The sequence below is a fragment of the Corvus cornix genome, chromosome 1A (genome assembly GCF_000738735.6).
Source record: "Corvus cornix cornix isolate S_Up_H32 chromosome 1A, ASM73873v5, whole genome shotgun sequence".
NCBI lineage: Eukaryota > Metazoa > Chordata > Aves > Passeriformes > Corvidae > Corvus > Corvus cornix.
The window spans coordinates 66,662,308-66,682,510 of NC_047057.1; positions in this window are offsets into that span (position 1 = coordinate 66,662,308).

The window sequence follows — 20,203 nt, forward strand, 5'->3', positions numbered from 1 at the left end:
TTCCCAATTGTCTTCATCTGCATCTTGGGGCCACTCCTGCTTTTCTTGGCCATGGAAATATTGTCTTAGTTAAAACTCCAAGGAGAATTAAGAAGGGGTAGCATTACAAATAAATTCACAAAACTGAATTGAGAAAAATTAAATTCTGGTGTAGATATTATGTTATGGTTTAAAGTGCACTTGCGTAACTAAGGAATTTTCTAGTGGTTTTAAACTGCATCATAAAAAAATATGTGCTGAGCCACTGGCTATGTGTTTCAGTCTTCTTACCTTCCTCCATTACAGCACAACTTCAAAAAATAAACGAACAGACAAACAAAAAATCCCAAATCCCATCCACATAGCTGCGTGTCACTTCATCTGGGGACTCATGCATCTGACCTTGCTCAGCTCTGGGAGGTTTCATGCTGATGAAAACGGCTGATTTCAAGGACTTTTCACACAGTATATTTCTACTTTTTTTTTTTTTTAATTCTCCCATTTGTCCTCACGTCTCCTCTCAGCTGGAGACTGTGCTGGTTGCTGCTGCCCCAGCTTCCCCTCTCCCTCTGCTGAAGGGCTCCAGGAGCTTCATCCAGCCAGCGTTGTATGGAGGAGAGAGGCACAATCAGTCAAGTGGAGGCTGCACAAATTCTTCTGGGTTGAGATTTGATTTAACATCAGCCATCTGGTGGAACAGGCTTGGCACAGAGCTGGTTGGCAACAGCTGAACATAAGCCCAGGAGGGCCAGAAGGCAAGGACACCTGGCCTGGATCAGGAATAATGTGTCCAGTAGGACCAGAGCAGTGAACAACCCCTGTGCTGAGCACTCTCCTCACCTTGAGTGCAGTGTTCGATTCTGGGCCCCTCATGACAAGACAGATACTGAAGGGCTGCAGCATGTCCAGAGAAGGAATCAGTGCTAGGGAAGAGTCTGGAACACAGGAACACCTGAGGGGTCTGGGGGGGCTCATCCTGGAAAAAAAGAGGCTCAGAGGGACCCTTCTTGCTCTCTACAATTCCCAGACAGAGTGCATCTAGGTGGGGGTCAGGCTTTGCTCCCAGGAAACAAGTGACACCATCTCTGAATATATTTAAAAGACTTGTAGATGTGGCACTTGGGGACATGGTGTAGTGGTGGACTTAGCATTTTTAAGTTAGTCATTGGACTCAACTGTAAAGGTCTTTTCCAATCTAAATAATACTGGGATTCTATCATCACCTCTGCTGTGCACCCTGGGTGTTCCGGGCTGCCACAGTGCTGCCTCAAACAGGGCTACCCAGTGTGCTGGGGCCAGAGGGTCACTTTCTTTGAAGCAATGTTGCTCTGGGTGTATCTATGACCTGTTTCACTTAAGTGGGCTTAGGCTGGAGCCAGGGGGTGAGTCCTGGCAGTGCCAGTGACCTGCCAGGTGGCTGCCAGGTTCTGCCCTGTGCTAGAGTAGTAACTAAAAATTGCAGCCTAATGAAGAACTGAAAGACACATGTAAAGGACTCAAACATGAAATAATGATGAAACACAAAAACAGATCAAAGCTTTTAATTTCACACTAAGTACTTCACTCTCACGCTTAGAAATTCTTATCAAAGACAGGCAGATGTCACTGCCTCCAGGGGTCTCAACTCAGAGCTTCCCGATTTGCATTTACTCTACAAATTTGCCTTTAACACCAGAGACCAACGATGTAATAGTAGCAGCAGTTTTTGCTGTGGCAAAGCCACATGCTGAAATTTAATAGCACTGCAGAGCTGAGTAAGGCTTTCCAGTGCCCATTAGGTGCTGTACAACTGTAAATGCAAATAAATCCCTGCACAAATGCCACCAACCTTCTTCATACTGGTAAGATGAATTACTATCAGGTAACACAAACATTAATTTCCATAGCAAAATACTAGAACAAGCCTTCCATTTTGGGCTCTATATTAGGCAGGAGAGGGTTTACGAAGTTTATAAATAAATTGTACTCCCAGACACACCAAGCCATGGGCGGGGGACCCACTCTTGTGGGGCTCTGCCTGTGTGAGTCTCCCTTCTCTCCAGATGAAGGTGGGGATTGCTGGGCTTTCATGTGAGGGGCTTTGCCTGGTTTTCTTTACCTCTCTGGTCATCAAATTCCTTTCCACAGTCAAAAGCTCACTTAACCAGTGACACAAGTAATTAGTTCATTGGAAATAGCATTGCAAGGGCCAGCTGGGAGCAGGGCAGGGTCCACAGAGTGGTGGGACTCCCTACCATCAAAGCTGCAAGGAGCCAGGGATGCAGCACAGGCTGTTGTGCTCCTGAATTTTGGAAAGTGAGGTTGCACAGGGCAGTGCTGGGTCATGGGGACAATTCCTCGGCTGCCAGCAGAGGTCCAGATGAGTCGTTTTCTGCAGCAATGCTGACACAGCCACCCGATGCCAGCTCAAAGGGGAAGGTTGGGAAGACTTTGTTGCTGAGCTCAGCTAACAGCCTAGAAAAATAAATTGTACTCTAAATCTTCTTGAAGAGAAGAAAGCAATATCCCATATGTTATGGCCTAATAATAATTCTAGTGATGCCACAGAAGTGCATCTTCAAAGAAAACTGCAGAAAATGAGTGCTGAACTAAAACCTGGGGTGCTTCCCCTGATTTTGTAGTGCTTAGAAGGGTCTCCCCAGGGCGCTGCTGCCTTAAGCTCATGATGAACATGAAGTTGACTCCCTTTGAACCATCCTGACCTGTTCACCAGCTGTTAGCACCCAACTGTGCATTGTAGGAGATCACGAGAGCTTTACATTTCTCCTTCAGGGGCTCAGGGCAAAAACACTTGGACTTCTGCTATGCTGGAAAGGGCATAGACTTGCTTTTCTCTGCCCAGACAGAGAAAAATCACTGCCCCCAAGTGATGGCTGTTCAGGGCAGGGGTAGAGTCCGCTTTGAGGTATTTCAAAGATGTGCAGATGTGGCACTTGGGGACATGGGTTAGTGGTGCCTTGGCAGTGCTGGTGGAGCAGCTGGAGGTCTTTTCCAAGCTAAACAATTGTGTGATTCTATGCTAATCGGACCTTCAGTTTCCTTAGCTGAATCATCCTTTCCTGCACTTCACTAGTGTTGTCCTTCACAACTCCTGCAGGGAGGAAGAACCACCTCTCCATCTCTGCACTATCCATCATCTTCAGTGCCATGGTACAACAGGGTTTCCTATAAGGAAATCACTTGATTTCTAATGCAGCCTCAAAAAAATTGTCTTACAAGATGGTGCTTCCACAGCCAAGTCTGCAATGATAACCATGGAGGCAGGACATGCGGTGACTATAGAAAATACAGCCGTCATGATGGGAGTAGAGTCCTGTTAACTTTCAAGTGGTAATTATATGGAGAAGTTGTGGTATTGTGACATGGGGAGAATGGGGTGTTTATCCAGGCTGGCTCTCAGGGCTTGTGAGAGAGCTCTACAAAGCCTCTCATCATTTTCATCCTCCCATTTATATTATTTCGTAAAAGCTCTTTTGGTGTGTAGGGCACTGATATTATCTTACTGAATTTTAAGTTATTTTGTAATGGAATAAGTTTGTTTTGTCCTTGCGCTGTAGCCACTTACCCATCAGGGCTGGCAGCATGCACTCTGCACCCCGGAAGGCTTTTGCTGCAGAACTGCCTGAGAGATCAGCCAAAAGTCAAAGACAGGAAAATAAAAATTTAATCAAGCGTCTGAATAGAATGTGAGAATAAGAATAGGATGTAGGCCTGCTAATCCTTCTTAAAGCATGGAAGCCATTTGTGATAGTTCAACATCTTGTTTGTTGTTCTGCAGCAGCATTAATTACTCCATGCAGATGAGACTGAGAGCATTTGGTGGCCCATGGCTGCTGTTGTTTGGTAGCTCAGTAAGAATGAAGGAGTTCCTGTACTGGGAGGGAAGGGGGGAAGGGATGCAAGACCCCTCTACAGCCCCTAACGTAGAACAAGGCAGCCACAGACAGCGGCCTGTGCCTTGCTCAGCTCTGTGCATGTGCTCAGAGTGGAGAGCAATGCAGCCTGATGTGATACTGTGTCTATTCTCAGCACAGCTATTAAATACAACATTAGCATTACTAGACATCAGCTGGAGCTGCACTGGGAGATGTGGAAAGAAAAAGATCATCCTAACTTCTTTTCCCCTTCATCACAACAAGTGTTGTGTTATAAAGATATAAACACTCAATCTAGTTATGAGAAGCATAATCATCTTTCTGCTTCAGAGGTGGGGGAAACCCAGTCTAGGGAATTCCACTCACTCAGATGCTTTAATTTGAAACTTACCTGCAACTCCAAACCTCCTGCAGTTTCAGGTCAGTTTATTCAGCTGCAGAACAGCCCTGAGAGCCTTGGATCATTCCTATACCCACAAAATCCCAGTGGGATTGTGTGCACAGGCTGCTGACAGGCTGCAGATGAAGAAGGATGCAACTGGCAATAGACAGAGGACACAGCTTTGAAGGGGTGGGAAATATGTGGGAAAAGAAATAAGATGACACTGGCAGGTGAAATGGGGAAGAACACGTTTCTTTGGATGCTTTTGAAATAGAAAAGCTAAATTCCTTACTATAGCCATTATTATTTTTAGATCTTTGGATCAAGAAAGTGGGTGAAGTATCAGATATCCACCCATCCAAAGACTCTTCCATGACTTGATGCAGGAATCTAGTTCAGACATTAAAGATGATGCAGTTTGGTGCATTTTACAGTTGCTTTTTTATTGTCCCACTAATTAAGGGGACAATTTTCATGACAGATGAGTAAGAGGCTGTAAACTGCTTTTGTGGGCAATTAAAGGTTGAAGTGCAGAAATAACTTCAGAAATAACTTGAGAGTACAACTCAGTATTGGGGAATACAATCCATGTAATGAAGAAAAAAAAATATAAATCCTGATTTTACATCAGGCTTGAGGATCTTGGCATTAGTATCTGGCCTGGCAGTAGCTTAAATTAGTCTCGTTTTAAGGACTGAAGCAAAACAAAAGAAAGCAGGCAGCAGAGCAAGCTGTGTTTCAGAGAAGCACATTTCCATGCTGCAGTTTTGCCTCACCAAATATTTGGGTCAGGGATCAGGTCCAGCCACTCCCAACAAGAGGCACAAGCTCTAACCTGTGAGTGATGAGCTGGTGCTCTGGGGACTAGAGAGACAAGGCAGGAGAGAAGTTACCACACCAAGAGTGCACCATGGAGAAACCAGGGCCACGCAAAAAAAAGTCAGTGTTAATGATCAGTCAGTTCCCCCGGTTCCAGTAGAATTCCCTCCTTATCCCTGGCAATAATTGCAACACCATGTGTGGAAAGGTTACGCCATCTCAGAGGTCCATGAATGGGAAGCAGCAATGCTTGTTTCCCTGGCTCTGGAGCACTGCAGACGCTGCCAGAGCCAGAGCTGGACCCTTGATGAGTCCGGAATTCTGTGGCTCAGAGGGACACAGACAGCTTTCTAGAAGAACATCACAATTTCTGAAAGAACTGCAACAAAACTAGACTTTTAAGAAGGCACTTGTATTTTTTTGCTATCATGTTCCAGCAGAAATAATTTTTTCAGTAAGCTAATTTTTTTTCATTTGGCAACCATTCTAGAGAGGAGCAGCCAGGCTAATAGGTCTATGGTCCTATTGTGTACAATTAGCACAGCTTTCCTAGCACCAAAGACACCACTTAGGAAGAAACATGAGAACTCATGTACCAAATCAAAACACTTTTCCCTCAGAGTGACATTTTTGGCGACAGCTCTCAGGTGCCAATCAACCCACTGGGGAAAAGGGCTTTTTTCCTGGTTGTCTCCAGCCCAGTTCACCGTACAAATCACCAACCCTCAAGGCAGTCTTTTCTCAAGCAAGACCAAAGAGAGCATTTGTAGCACCTCACTACAATCTTCCATCGCTCTCAGATGATGCTGGAGGACACTGGAATCCTTTGCAACATTCCACACACCGAAATGGCTTTCCAGGATGTGCATAGATAAAGACAAAAATTAAACTCTTCAGATTGTGCAAATGAGCATTGCTCCATCAGGAAAGGCAGAACACCTTTTACACCCCAGCCATGTGTATTGAATATAGGATTTACCACTTCTCATAGTCATACCTTTGACTTCAATGGAGATGTTCCTGCTCAAAACAGGGCATGTTTGCTTCTGACTTGTCTTGGTAATTGAAAACCTGTTAAAATGAAGAGGGTATGAACAGGAACACTACAGGCCAGTAAAGCTTTGACTGAACATGAGTTCTCACTTCAAAAATTCTAGGTGCTGGCAGTAACTCTCCTTCACCTTCTTCCCCCACATCCCAACACCCCCATGGCCTCTCAAAAAGTGAGAGTGTTGCCAAACCTACATTTTCCACAACTGGGAATACAAACCAGTCAGAAAATGATGTGTGATTGTACAATCAATACCATTAAATGTTCAACTTGCTACCTAAGTACACATTGATCACGCAAATAAAATATCGGGAGCTTTTCTATTATTAGTTTCCTCATGGGTGGATGAATATATTAAAGTTTATATGGCTCTGAGAGATTCTGTGACGGATGCCATTCAAGGATTGCAGCACACCCAGATGATCATCTGCACACATGTAAGTGATATTCATTTATGGAAGTTTTTTTTGTAAGAACTGCAAAGGCCCTCCTCGGTTCATGGCATTGTTCAATCTTCTTACGTTTCTTCATAGATTCAGGGTAGAAAAGTATTCCCTTTCCCCTTTGATGCTTGTTGATAGAGGTGTCCTGATAATCAGACTAAGCTTGGGACCAATTTTCAACTCCTAACAGCTCAGTAAACTAAAATGCTTAGGCAATTTATTCTCTATATATTGTCAGCTAGGTAACACTTGATTTCTCCTTTCATTACTGCATTTTGTTGTTTTAAACTGGAATCCAGCATGTGTGTTTTCAACAGATTATCTCCATAATCACTTTCTTTTTGCTATGGAAATGATCTGAAAATTGTTCTTTGATACGAGAGAAGAGTTCACAAGGCCACGCTGTACAAAAACTTGAATCGGGCAATTATCATTTGTAAAGAGAAACTGCTATCAAAGTAACTGCAGGGGACACCTCCAGGACTCCTCTTAGAGTCAGGAAATTTGAAACATATATTTCTCTAACATGAACCCTTCTGAATAATTCATGTAAGCTGATTTAATGCTATAGTTAAGTCTGGCACTCGGGACAGAGATCGGGGGGTTTTGCCACAGATGGAGGATTTCATCAGATCCTCTAGGACTGGGGGACAGAGCTGGGGTCTCATCACTAGGGATTTGTACCCAGGTGCCTTTAGTTGGGTAGTGTCCATTCCCCGTGATCGGCAGCCTTGTAGGGAAAGGCTGGGGTGGAGGTGAGTCCCTTCCTGTTTTTGCCCAGACTGCCTGCTGGGGAGGCAGGAAGGCAAAGCGGAGCAGGAGCCCCGGTCCCCCATCACTCTGCCCCCAGCAGAGATAATGGCAATCAGAAGCAGAGCTTCTGGTTTTCTAAAGCAGCATCAAATGACCCACACTGGGATAACAGATGTTATCTGTTCTTTAAAGAAAGAAAGCACCCTGACATGAGAGAGCACCATTTTGTTCTTCATTCACTAAATGAGAGGAGCTATAAGTCGATGGGAAATGGTAGTTTACAAAGCTCTAAAAGGAAGACCTGGCATTTAGCACGTGACCAGTACTGAAAGAAGGAGTCTGGTTTTAACTATCATCTTGGGTGTCCACAGGCAGGCAAACCAGCTGAAGGGATGCTTGTGGCTTGTATTTTTTCTTTGTAAAAGTAAAGGGGTTGGAGACAGCTGTCTTCTGACAACTGCAGCTGGCAAATTCCTGTTGTCTCCTAACCTAGGAACTAAATCTATGTGGGAGCCCCCTATCTACCTCTGGGGACATTTTGAGCAAAGCTAATTTCAATGAACTCAGGATTTCAAACCACAGGATTCTGGTCTGTTACTTCCCAGGACTCTCATTCCCATTATGCAACACAGCCTGCAAACCAAAGGCCATATGGTGTTGCCAGATTTTTAAAAAAGGATATGAGGAAATGGAAAACAAGCATTTTATAGGACTTACCAGTATTTAATCCCAAGGAACTTTTCTAATGCCAGGTGCCCCTTTATTTTTTTTACAGACAGTGAAACTAATGCGTATGTATTTTGACCAAGGTCAGAGGGTGGCAAAATACTGTGGTTTTGTTAATTCCCAGAGGCCAAATTCCTCCCCTATCAAAACAGGGTGCTGATGTACAGAACCAAGTTGCTGAGTAGTACTGAACATAACTATGTTTGGGTTTCAACACAAGGCTAGGAGGCTCTTACTCAGATGTAAAACTGATGAGTTGCAATACAAACCTATGATAGTTTTGTCCTTGGCACTCTCATTTTGCTGAACTGCAACAGCCCTGAATTCTTGTTAATTATTCTCTTTGTATTCTGCCAGATTTTATATTTAAATCGGAGTAATCGGTGGTTATTACTTACAGATATTCAAAAGCCACACGTTGTCTTTAAGACATTTGAAGAACTGGAGAAAACACACAGCTGTGTCATCAGAAGTTGACCCTAACCTATCTTGTTCCAAAGCCTGTATTTTTCAAATTGTAATCACTGCCTAATGCTGTAGATGACACCTACTGGGCAAATGAAGGTTGCACATTGAGCATTCCACAGCCTCCTGAATATTTGGTTTTCTGAGACAAGAACAAATCCTCTTCACCCTCTGTGATAAGATTTTGTTGCATTCTTCACACAGGCTGGCAATTTCCAACTGACAAGACGAAGGACAGAAGCACAAGTCCTCAACTCACTAAAACCCATGGGATAAAAAGTGGCTGTGTTTGCAGAGGAGAAGGTCCTCCTGAGACTATGACTGAAATCTAAATATTCCGTCTGTTTCATTAGCTCTGTACAGAAGCAGGAAGACCAGAGCATTAGAGAAAACACCACTTACCTTTTTTAACACTGGTTAATTTTCTTTTGCTCTACAGGAAACTACGATCATAACTTGTTTAAAATATGCCATTGCCAATCAGTGTTAAGCAATGAAACAGTAGGGTGTTCATTAAACACAAACAATATTAATGGTATAGTTAGAAAGAAAACACTGAAAATTCTCCCTTTATGTTGGCTAATTATTCACATTGGGACTAATAGCAGACTTTTAATGTGTAAAAATGATATTATCTATCTGGTATATTATCTAAGTTGTTCTTACTGCTTTCTAAAGAAACTAATTTGAAATTTCTATCAATTCAATCTGCAAAAGCAATTGGGGGTACTCAAAGTTAGTCTATATTCTGTATTATGCATTCACTAATATAACTCCACTCATTAAAATTCCAAGAATTTAGAGGAAAACTCCAAGAATTTAGAGGATTGTTACTCCTCATTTGAACTTACAAGAAAAAACTTTGACACACTTTGCATGTGCAGCCACAGTGATTAACTGCATATATTAGATATTTGGAAGCATAACTAGTTACCCATCTGCACAATTCAAATTTCACAGGAAGCATTTTATTCTTTGTGGTACTTGTCAACCTGATGTGCCACAAGTGCCCACCCTCTTTGTGTAAAAGAAGATGCTTAAGTATATGGAAAAATAGTTCAAAAATGTTAATATCTTAAAAATTGATTCCACCTTTATTAACTTAATAGGGTAATTCTGAATAAACTTGTATTCAAATAAAAAGTAGAAAAGAAAAAAAAAATAAAAGGAAGATGTACATTGAGAAGTGGTCCAGAAATTACCTCTGGCCATGCAGAAAATATTATCACATAATAAGGTCTCCAGATCCCCAAAGAAATGACAGACTGGCATGCAGTGTCATGGGGTTTTATTACCACAGGCCTGGGCACTAGGGTATATCACCGTATCCCGCAGCCATAGGGAGGAGGAGGAGAGAAGATCCAGCAGGCAGGAATTGTGCAGCAAGATTGATTGATTTAATTATTTTACAAACTCTTTTATAGACTTTTTTCTTCATAGTTGTTGGGGTTTTAGTTTAGTCTTAGGTTTTCCTGTTAAAGGAATTTTCTCCCATATGCATGTTGCTAGGGGACAAATAGCTGTACTTAAGAAAGACAAAAAGGGGAGTGGGGCGGGCCTGGCTACTCCTTTGTCTACACCTGGGTGTGGGGTCAGTTCGCTCTCAGCGTCGGGAGAGAGAAGCTGCAAAGAAAGGAGCTGCTGCTTTTTTTTTTTTCGGCCGTTTTTTCTTTCTGCTGGAAACAACGCCGGGACCCCAAAAGCCGCTTTCCCTGCCCTGCTGGAGGCCAGGCTGTGGCCGCCCTGCCCCGCTGCTGCTTCGAGCTTTCACTGCGTTGTAGGCTGTGCTCTCCCTGCCTGCGTGGACCTCCAGGGGATTCCCCTTTTGGATACATCTCGTCTGCCACCCGGGATTTGTGTTTGTGCCTGCCGCTCCAGCCTGCCGTCCCAGCCTGCTGTTCCCAAGAGCCCGGGATCGGCTGCCCAGGGGTTTGTGAAGCCTTTGTTCCATCCCCTCCCGGGATCCCAGGGCACCGGTGCCGCGTGTTTCCCGAGCTCGCTCCGGAGCGCCCCCTGCAGCCGCGGGGGAACCATCACACCTGCCCTGCTCACCGGGAGCCGCCAGCGCCCCTGCCGGCTGCGAGCGGAACTGCACCCGAGGGGAAAGGGCCTGACAGCCGAGAAGGCTGGCACTGGGTTTGTGTTTGCTGTTACTGCCATAGTTACTGTTGTTTTGTTTGACTGGTTATATACATATATATATATATAGTAATGAACTGTTATTCCTATTTCCCACATCTTTGCCTAAAGGCCCTTGATTTCAAAATATAATAACTCAGAGGGAAAAGGGGTTATATGTGCCACTTCAAGGGGGGCTTCTGCCTTCCTTAGCAGACACCTGTCTTTCAAAACCGAGACAGCTGGTTACTATGAAGATCAAGTTAGAAATGTGCTGTTAAGCGTGTTTGGCCTGACTAAATTATCACGTGGGTTCGGGATGATACCACACCCTTCTTTCTGAAATTAAGAGCGTGTCTCTGGTTTGGTCCAGAAGATGCTCTGAGGTTTAGTCTTAATGAGCTGATGATTCTTTCAGGTACTCCAAACTCATTTTAGGAAACCAATTCTTCTCTGTGAAGGTTACAAAAACCGAAATCAGGAATTTTAAAATTCAGTATTAAAAACGTTTTCCACTCTAAAGTGGAACTGGAATGAAAGTGGTGAAATGGCTACATTTTATTCCCTTCTTGAAAAAAACAACCTGATAATTACAGATATTAAGAAACTTCAGCTTATTGTGTTTATTGTAATACTGTCTGAGGCGTGAGCTATAATAGTTCTTGTTTCTAAAATACAAGTAGATGTAGATGAATCTCTGCAAACAGCAAATTCTTTAGTCTCTGTAAAAGTACTGAGGGACTTACTACCTGGATCCAGTGAGAGCCATCTTGCTCACAAAGAGCTATCTAACTATGCAGTCAGATGGATGTAAATGTCTGATAAATGTAAACTGGATCCAAGAAGGGAAATTTTGGCTCATTTGTATAGGTGACAGTGCCTCCACACTGGGAGGAGCTGCTGCAAATAGAGGTGTCTGGAACTGAGGCACAAAATTTAAACGTCAAGGAGGAAGACCATGACCCCATGAAATCTGTCAAAGGGACTGGAATCAGTAAGGTGAAAAAGGTCGGGTGAACTTTAGGGACTAAGAGCTTCCTTAGCCTGGACACACCGCTGCAGGTGCCTAGTCTGAATAGCAGCACAGCTCCTGCAGCAGAGCTGCTCAAGAAATAAGAATCTGAGCAGTGCAGAATGGACTTAAAGGATGCCACAGGATCACTGATATTTCAAGAAATCCTACTCTGTTGATGAAACAGGATTTTGCAGAAGCTTCTGTGATCCTACTCAAAATTGATTTCAAGTACATAGATGTGAAAATGTAGCAATGGAAGACAGAGTGGAACTACTGCACTTTGGGTGAAAACCAAACTCTGTTAACTCTGCAAGGCTGAAAACTATGCCAAAATCAAATGAAACAGGGCAGTGACAGTGAATTTTTGTCACTTCCAGAAGACAAAGCTTTTATTGTGCTTATGGCCATGTCTGGAGTGCAAAGAACACTAGCAGTCACCCTCCCAGGGCTGTCAGCAACCCACAGGGCCAGCACTTGCTGGAGACGGCACAACTGAGATATTCCAGATTTATAGAGAGAGTTAAAATCACAGCAGACAGCAGGTACAACAGATACCTGCACACCTACAATCAAGTGTAAAAAAATGTATGTCTATCACCTACTACTTGCCTTGGCATGGCAGGTACTTGCTTTCAAGCATCAGTTGGCTGAGAATGTCAAAAAACACTCTACCTGATAAGGCATCTCTCTTTAGAAATCTGGTTTGTGGAAATCTCTTTATGATAGGGAATATGACATCTCTGAGCAAACCTGGGCTTGGCTGGAAAATAACAATGTTGACAGAGCCCTGGATCTTCCTTCCTGAGGACACAGGGGGATTGAGAGCTGGGGAAAAATTATATAGTTCAGCTAAGAAGTGTTTTGACGGGACTATGTATCAGTGGCCAGCACTACACCACCACTGACTTCTGAAGATGCATAAAGTAGGACAAGAAGTCTCATCATGTAGGAGTCCATCCCTTATGAGCTGTGCTGTTACTGCACTGAATAGATGAAATTTTAGCCAAAAGTGGACAAGGTTTGGAGAAAACTCAAGGATGATTACTGCTTTCAGAATGACAAACATTTCATCAAGGAGAAATTATGCAGTGATGAAGATGAGCCAACCCTAGGGTTTTTTTAACCATAACCATCATAACTTGCTTTTTTTTCCTCTACGGCACATTGGTGTTGGTGCTTCAGAAAACTGTGCATATCTGAGCTGACTCAGCAATTGTTGAGGGAGAATAGTATGAAACTGGTGCAGCAGTGATGAGACAAAACACCCAGAAAAAACAAAAGCAAGACATAGAGGGTTTGTGTCAGATCAATGCAAGAATAATTAGTTATTGGCCACTAACACAACATAATGATGGCCTTCTGTGCCTTTAAAATATTTAAATGGGCCCAAGAAAGTACCAGAATGCAAAGCCTTCCTCATATGCACAGGCAAAAGTTTAATTTAATTAGCATTTTAGTGGCTTTATTCTCACTCAATTTCTAAGTATTAACAGCTGTAACAGATAATAATGTTAGTGCCACAGTCACCCTCATTATAGCTCTCTTGACTTATGCGATTAGTGAGGAAGAGGTATTTGCTTATTAAGATAAGCTAAGTATATGGAAGGATGATTGTTTCATAACAATTTAGAGCACAAAAAAAATCTGGCTTTCATCTGCAGATGGGGCATGCACTGATATATGCCACAAGCTCTAATTATCCACTTATGATTATCACAGGAATGCCACTCACTTGCATTCAACATTCTTAGTAGTGAACTATTTACATTCCCTGTATTCAACCATAATATTTGGTACAAGCTACACCTGCAAAGTTTTCATAATCACCACCACTCTGGAAACAGCACATCCAAAGACCTTTACGGGTCTGAGTGGAAATCCTGAATTTGGACCGTGAGGTGTTCAAAAAGGTCTGTTAGGAACTCTTCACCTACTACAGCACTCTTCACCTTTAATAGCAGAACTGGCCCCACTGCAGCACTCGGCATTGGCTACTGCAGGTATTTTGAAGTTAAATCAGCAATTTTTAGGGGCAAGGAGCCAGCTGTTTTGCACACAAGCATCCCTACAGATGCTCCACTACTTGTACACTCTAAGGTGCAGTGGATATCTCTCTTATTCTCCCATACCCATCATTAATCAGGTACATTTAAGGTATGAAAAAATATGAAATATACAACCAAAATATGAAAAATACAACAAAAAATAGTGGTGAGTTTTTTAATGTTCTTATTTACCGTGAGATAAACTAAAATACAAAGGAGCATAGCCTAGCAATGAGGGCAAATATCAGTGTTGTCTGTCCTCAGTTAAATATGTACTGTTTTGCACTGACCTAATGGAAGTCAGGCTTTCTCTTGAAAATCAGCAATAGTGTTGAGAAGCAATGTTTTTCTTGCCTGCCTCCTTTTGTCTTGACAATTGAGAAGCCTACTCAGCACAAGTTTTAAAAAATGTTTGTAATTTATCATTTAGGGTTTAAATAAACTCAAACTCAGGCCAAACCTTTTTGGAAATAGTTAAAATGAACCCATACGAAGACACACATTGTTTGAATACTGAAAGCAAAAACTAGAATACATTGATTTTTATTGGACATTGTACTTAATTCTATTCTAACGCTATTATATGGGTTTACAATGCATATTTCAAGACACTGCTCAGATTTGCTGTTTCCTAACCAATCCTAAGAGAAAAAAATTGTGGGTTTTTTTTTTTTTTTTTAGTAAGACAGTATCAGACAATATTTTTATCAGACAGTAATCCAACAATAATTATTTTCCATCCTCTCATGGCAGCACCCAATTGCCACTCCAGTTCTCAGGATATAAACATATCCTGTGTAGTTGTAATCTTCGCTGTATCAGGCACTGAGTGTTAAATAGTTTCATACTATTGTTCTTGTTCAGAAAAACCCATCCTCTTTTGACACAGAACTCACCTTTACTTTTTAGATAGGATAAAATTTCCTTCATTACTGGGGAATTAGTTCGTCTTTGTTTTTGTCCTCGATACTGTCAGGGAGGGGGGAAAAAAAAGTAACATCCTTATAATGACATTTATAGACAAAGACTCAAAAGTAAGACAGAACAGTCTGAGCAAAAACCTGAGAGAAATCTGAGAGCACAGATACATTAAACTTCACAAATGAAGGCACCTGTACCTTTAGAACTCTAACAGGCACTGAATGAAAAATAGAAACAAATAACTTGGGTTTCTATTCAAAGAGCTATTCCTAAACACTTATTTCTTGCACTGTATAACTGCCCCAGTGCCCAGAAATAAATAAGTGCTATTTGCTGGGCTGAAAAGGAAGCAAAGACAGAACATCAGAATTATGTTCCAAGCTAACCTTCTCCCTACTTGAGACTAGTTTTCCTTTAGTTTAGTTCCCCTCCACTGGCATGTCCCAGCTGAGCTGTGTTTAACCACAACAGGCTGATGGTGGCAACTCCGATTGGTTTGTTTGGACACTGTTGGTGGAACAGGGTTTCCAGGCAGATTAAAAGCAGGCAAGGAAGGAGTTCACAGCAAATGCTTCACATTAAGTCTTGATCAAGGGATGCTGCAAGTTTAGGAGACTTTTATCATGCAGATTTTTCTTTGTCATTTGTTTCTTTTTAAGCCACAATGTGTGTATAATTAAAAGGATATTGTAGTATTTATTTTGAAGGCAAAGCAATGCAGTGAGGTTATTAATGCTTTGAATTACTTCCATGAAATTAGATTTCTTTTTCTTTCATGAGTGAACAGTTGAGGCAAAAAAATCAAACATTTTTTTGATCTAGACAAAACAGAAAATTCTGTAATTATCTTCCTTATTTAAAAAAAAAAAAAATTTCGGCAGTTTGGCAAAAGAGATGGTCAGTATCTGCTGAGCATTCTGCTACTCTTTATAGTAATCCACAACAAAATAACAGACCAGCCTCAGATTTTAAAGTAGACTTAGTACTACCAGCTGAAGTTGCACCTGCAGAAGAGAATGATTCTTAAGGCCTTTTTCTTTTCCAAGTACTGTGATTTCTTCTCTTTCTGTCTAGGCTTACTAATTACTTTATCAGTATAAACTAACTGATAATAACTGTAATTGTATTTGATACAACTTCTGTAACATCATTGCATGGAAAGAGCAGTCTAGTATTACATTTTGTGTTTACACTACACATAAAAACTAGTTCAAAAGGAATGTTACAGCAATATAAGTCAGCATGGAAGGAGGGGGAAATTGTCAAATCTCTCTCCCCCATATTTGTTTTCCCTATGCTTGTCAATGGAGTTAGAAGATGGTAAGTAGATTGGTTAACTTTGGGTCCCCATGCTCAGGAAGTTGGTCACTCTCAGCTTCGCATACAGAGGCAGTGGGGGGATCCTCCAACAGGAGAATCAGAGCAGGATCATGATTTAGATACTGAATCACCCTGTGGTTTTGCCTCTCTTACTCATAAACTGACATGGGAATTAACTTCATGCTATTTGGTTATTCAGCCATCAAACATTTTGACTCCATTCATCACTCCAGGGACACAATGCTGTCTGTCCTTGACCAGTACAGTCTCTCCCAGTTACAGTTGCATTGCCCACCCAGTCCTAGTCTACTTCTTTCCTGTTTTCACCATCCAACCTCTTCCCAGGCACTAAAGTCTGTGTCTCTATTATGTTATCCAGATTCTCCCATACTACAGTTTGTACATCACTTCCCCATGCACTATAGAAAACACTGCAAGTTGCTATGTCATTGTAATAAACACGTTGATATACCTCCCAGAGCTCTCTCTACTATTTTAAATACTAGACCAATCTGCTGTTTTAAAGGAAGCTGCAGAACTAATGAAGTTGTTCTTTGTTGCTATGAATTTCTATCCTTTGTCCTACCTCTTTCCACATCTTGGTAATCCAAGATTATTTCCTTATATCATCTACAACCTCACTTCACTTACAGAGTATTCTCATATCTTCCCCTCACCACTTTCCTCATAAGGTAAGGAGTAGCTCATAACTAATCACCATCTAAATGCTAACTGATGCACCAACATACCGAACGCAAGAGAAAACTGAATTCCTGCTACAGTTTCTATCCTTTCAAGAAATGATTTTCAGAAGTTTGCAGTATTTCAGAGAGCTCTACTCCTCTGTCAAATTTGGATGACATAAGCCCAAAGCTCTTCTCTAAGCCTTACTAAAAATCACTCCACTGACTGTTCTTTTTCAATAAAATACCCATACCAGAATCTAAAGTGTATAAAATTCAATGATGATCTATGTATGGGTTAATACCACTTTGTGGACACCGCTGTATGTAACATGAACTATTTAGGAAAGGGGAATTTTCCTTGCTGTAAAAAACCACAGAAATTTTGCTTTAAAAATACAGCCAAATTTAACAAACCATGTTCACAATGCGACAATCTCAGACATTTGACCAAATAAATTCTATAATGTATGTAGCACACTCACAGGGAAGAGAAGACTAACAGCAAGGAATGAATTTAATTCAGATAATCCTAAAGTATGGTCTTTTATACATTAGAAATTCTCATTATTTGCTGCTGCTTGCAAGTATAATCTTTAGATGAAACTATCCAACTTCTTGTTCTTACACATTGGCAAGGCACCATGAATTTCAATACAAACAGTACTGGATCTGTTGGAGCAATGATTCTCTGCAGCATCATAATGACATGATAATGGCCAGAAGAAATATCTATGACCTGACTTGCAAGACCAAGTCCCACCTAAATGTTCCCCATTATCACAGACCTCTGAGAGCTAACCCAGAGGCTATGAGTGCTCCACAAAAAAAACCTCACTAATGAGAGAAGCTCCTGCCACCAGGACCAAGTTCATGACATAGTCCTCAGAGCAGCAACATAAAACAAAACACACAGTGACTGTGCAGCCCCATTAATAAACTAGTCTTGCTAATAAACAAAACCAGGAAGGAAGTTCTAGGGGCACTTTGTACAGCAAGCAAAGTTGAAATCCTCAGTGAAATTGTATCTCCCAGTAAGGGACTGAAGAAAAAAAGGGGGTGGAAGATGAGGTCAGTACTGAGGCCAACGGTCCAGATGCCAGTGAGGAAAAGCCTGCAGCAAATCAAGGCAAGGGGAAAAAAACGCACATTAATTTTAGCTTTTCTAATAGTTCTAACATACTCCTTGTGTGTCAAAGGATTTTACTTCATGTATTTAAATCAGTAGCCTAAACACTTAGGGCAGCTTTTATTAAAATTTGTCAAAAGCCTAACTCACTTAAATGGGAACATCATCAAGACTTTAATGTGCTTGGAAGCTGTTACATCTTTATTATTGACAATTTAAGCTCATGGAACCCATTCTCAGCCTCTCTAAAGTTGCACTGATTGCATTTGCTTTTTACAGCTGCTCACTCCAGAGGCACCAAATAGCAACCTAGTAGCTTTTTTCAAATGCTCTTCAATTATTGTTGTTACCCATAAATGTGTTTCCTATTTCAGTGTATAAATAGCAAACAGATTATTTACAGCACTTGCTCCTGTTGAGAACTAGTATATCTGTCAGAGAAGTGAAACAAATAACCAGGCTATAATTTGTAATAATAAACTCTACACATTACATTTCCTTTTTCTAGGGAAAAAAGGTACAGTTGCACAGTTTCTGCACTTCTAACATTTTCTACAGGATTCCAGTTTCCTTTGAAGGAAAGGTTCTGTTCTCAGTAAAATGAACAAGGTTCTCAAGAAAAATGGTATTTTAAAATAGAGTAGGATATTCCCCTACAGTCATGCAAAGGATTGCTCTGTGTCTGCAGCACTGGGGTGAGCTGGAATGTGTATTTTCAGAGCATTTCACATTGTGGGACACAGCTTTCACTTTACTGGACCGAAAGTGAGATAAAATGATCGGGACATTACCTCAGCTAATGTAAGTTAGACCAGCTCAAAGGTCAATAAAATGACACCTCTGTCCTCTCTCTTTGGATCCTGCCAAGCAATCCATGTTTCTCCTGCCTGGTCCAGGATGGTGGTATGAGCTGCGATAGATAACGCAAACTATCACTCAGGCAGTGCTACAGGCTAACGCTGTCCCTGACTCATTTCCACAACCTCTGGAGTGTCCTCAGTCAGAGGAGATGCAGTGTTATTTCTGTGACGTCTTTCTGGACTGGCTTAGCAGAAAAGCGCTGGCTGGGCGTGTGTGCTGGCTCCTCCACAAAGGAGGCACTTCAGGGACCCGGTGTTCCTGAAACATAGATTTAGAAGAAACTTCATTTTCTCCCTGCTGAGGCACATTTTAGGTAGAGGCTAGCTGTATTGAAATAAGTTAGAGTAAGAAGGAATTCGGGCCCAGCTAGAGTTAATTAAAATAGTTAAGAGAGTTGGACCTGAAAATGGGTTTTAAGATGTTAGTAACTGATTACCAAATAACTGATGATCTGTATGTTTGTTTAGCTATGCTTAAAACGAAGAATAGAAACATTGATAAGTTGGTGTAGGGAACAAGGACAATTACCAATTTCCTCCCTTTGTGGGAACCCATTCAAAAGTCACGCAAGAGGAAACTTAGAGGTCACTAAATTAGGATTGTTAAAGTTCAAAAAGGCAAAAAGGTCAAAATGAGGAAGATGAGTTACTTCATCTTTATTGGGACCACTGACCCAATTCAAGACCACCGACTCAATTCAGGGGGACACACTGTGCATTCTTAATGACATTTAAGCTCATTTCTATACGAAGTGGAGAATGGGAGGTATTAATGTTATGAATATGCATTTGTATTTTGGATATTCATAATATTTGGAAATAAAAAGTGTCGTGTTCGCTTGTATCGGGGCCCTGCGTCTTAGGGAGCTATCCCACGCAGTGCCTGGTGCCAAAATAAAACATACGCTTTCTAATTCTAAACTGTTAGAGAGTTTTTGTCCGTCTCAGTTGGATATCGATATTAGATCGATATTCATATTTTGGTAAATCAGTCTGGGCACACGTTACTCTGGAGGCAAAGGAAAAGAGAGGAGCTTCTGGTCTGGCTTCCAACAAGTTTACTGTCAGAGATAACCAGGCTAATAATAATAATGGTGCCGAGAGGCTTTTCCCTCAGTTTTTATAGGGGGTTTGAAAACCATGTGGGGAGGGAAGGCAACCAATGAGATACAAGCCAGGGGGAAGATACAATTCAACAAGAACCACTGCGGGAAACCAGGAGGCGGGAGTTACAACAAAGAACCAGTGAACAACCGAGTAACAGAGAATTTTCCCAAACAGAGGGAGGCGGTTTGGACCTGGGTGCCACCCAGAGGGACGTGGCTTAGGTCTCTGTGCTGTCCATCAACCCACCCTCATTGTCACTGTCCTGGGGGAGGAAATTCTACCCAAGGGAGTGCCCTGAATTGATTGACATTCCCCTGTCCCAGCCCAGCAGTGGGCTGGGTCACAGCAACAACAGGCAATTTGAAAGGAGATATTTTCTTACTCTCTCTGCTTAAGTGATGAGCAGGACAGAGCATTTCTACAGTGCTCAGTACAGCTTCTGAAAATGATTCACAGATCTCAGTCATATCGCAGCAATGTCAGATTCCAGAGAGATCTATTCTGGTAAACAT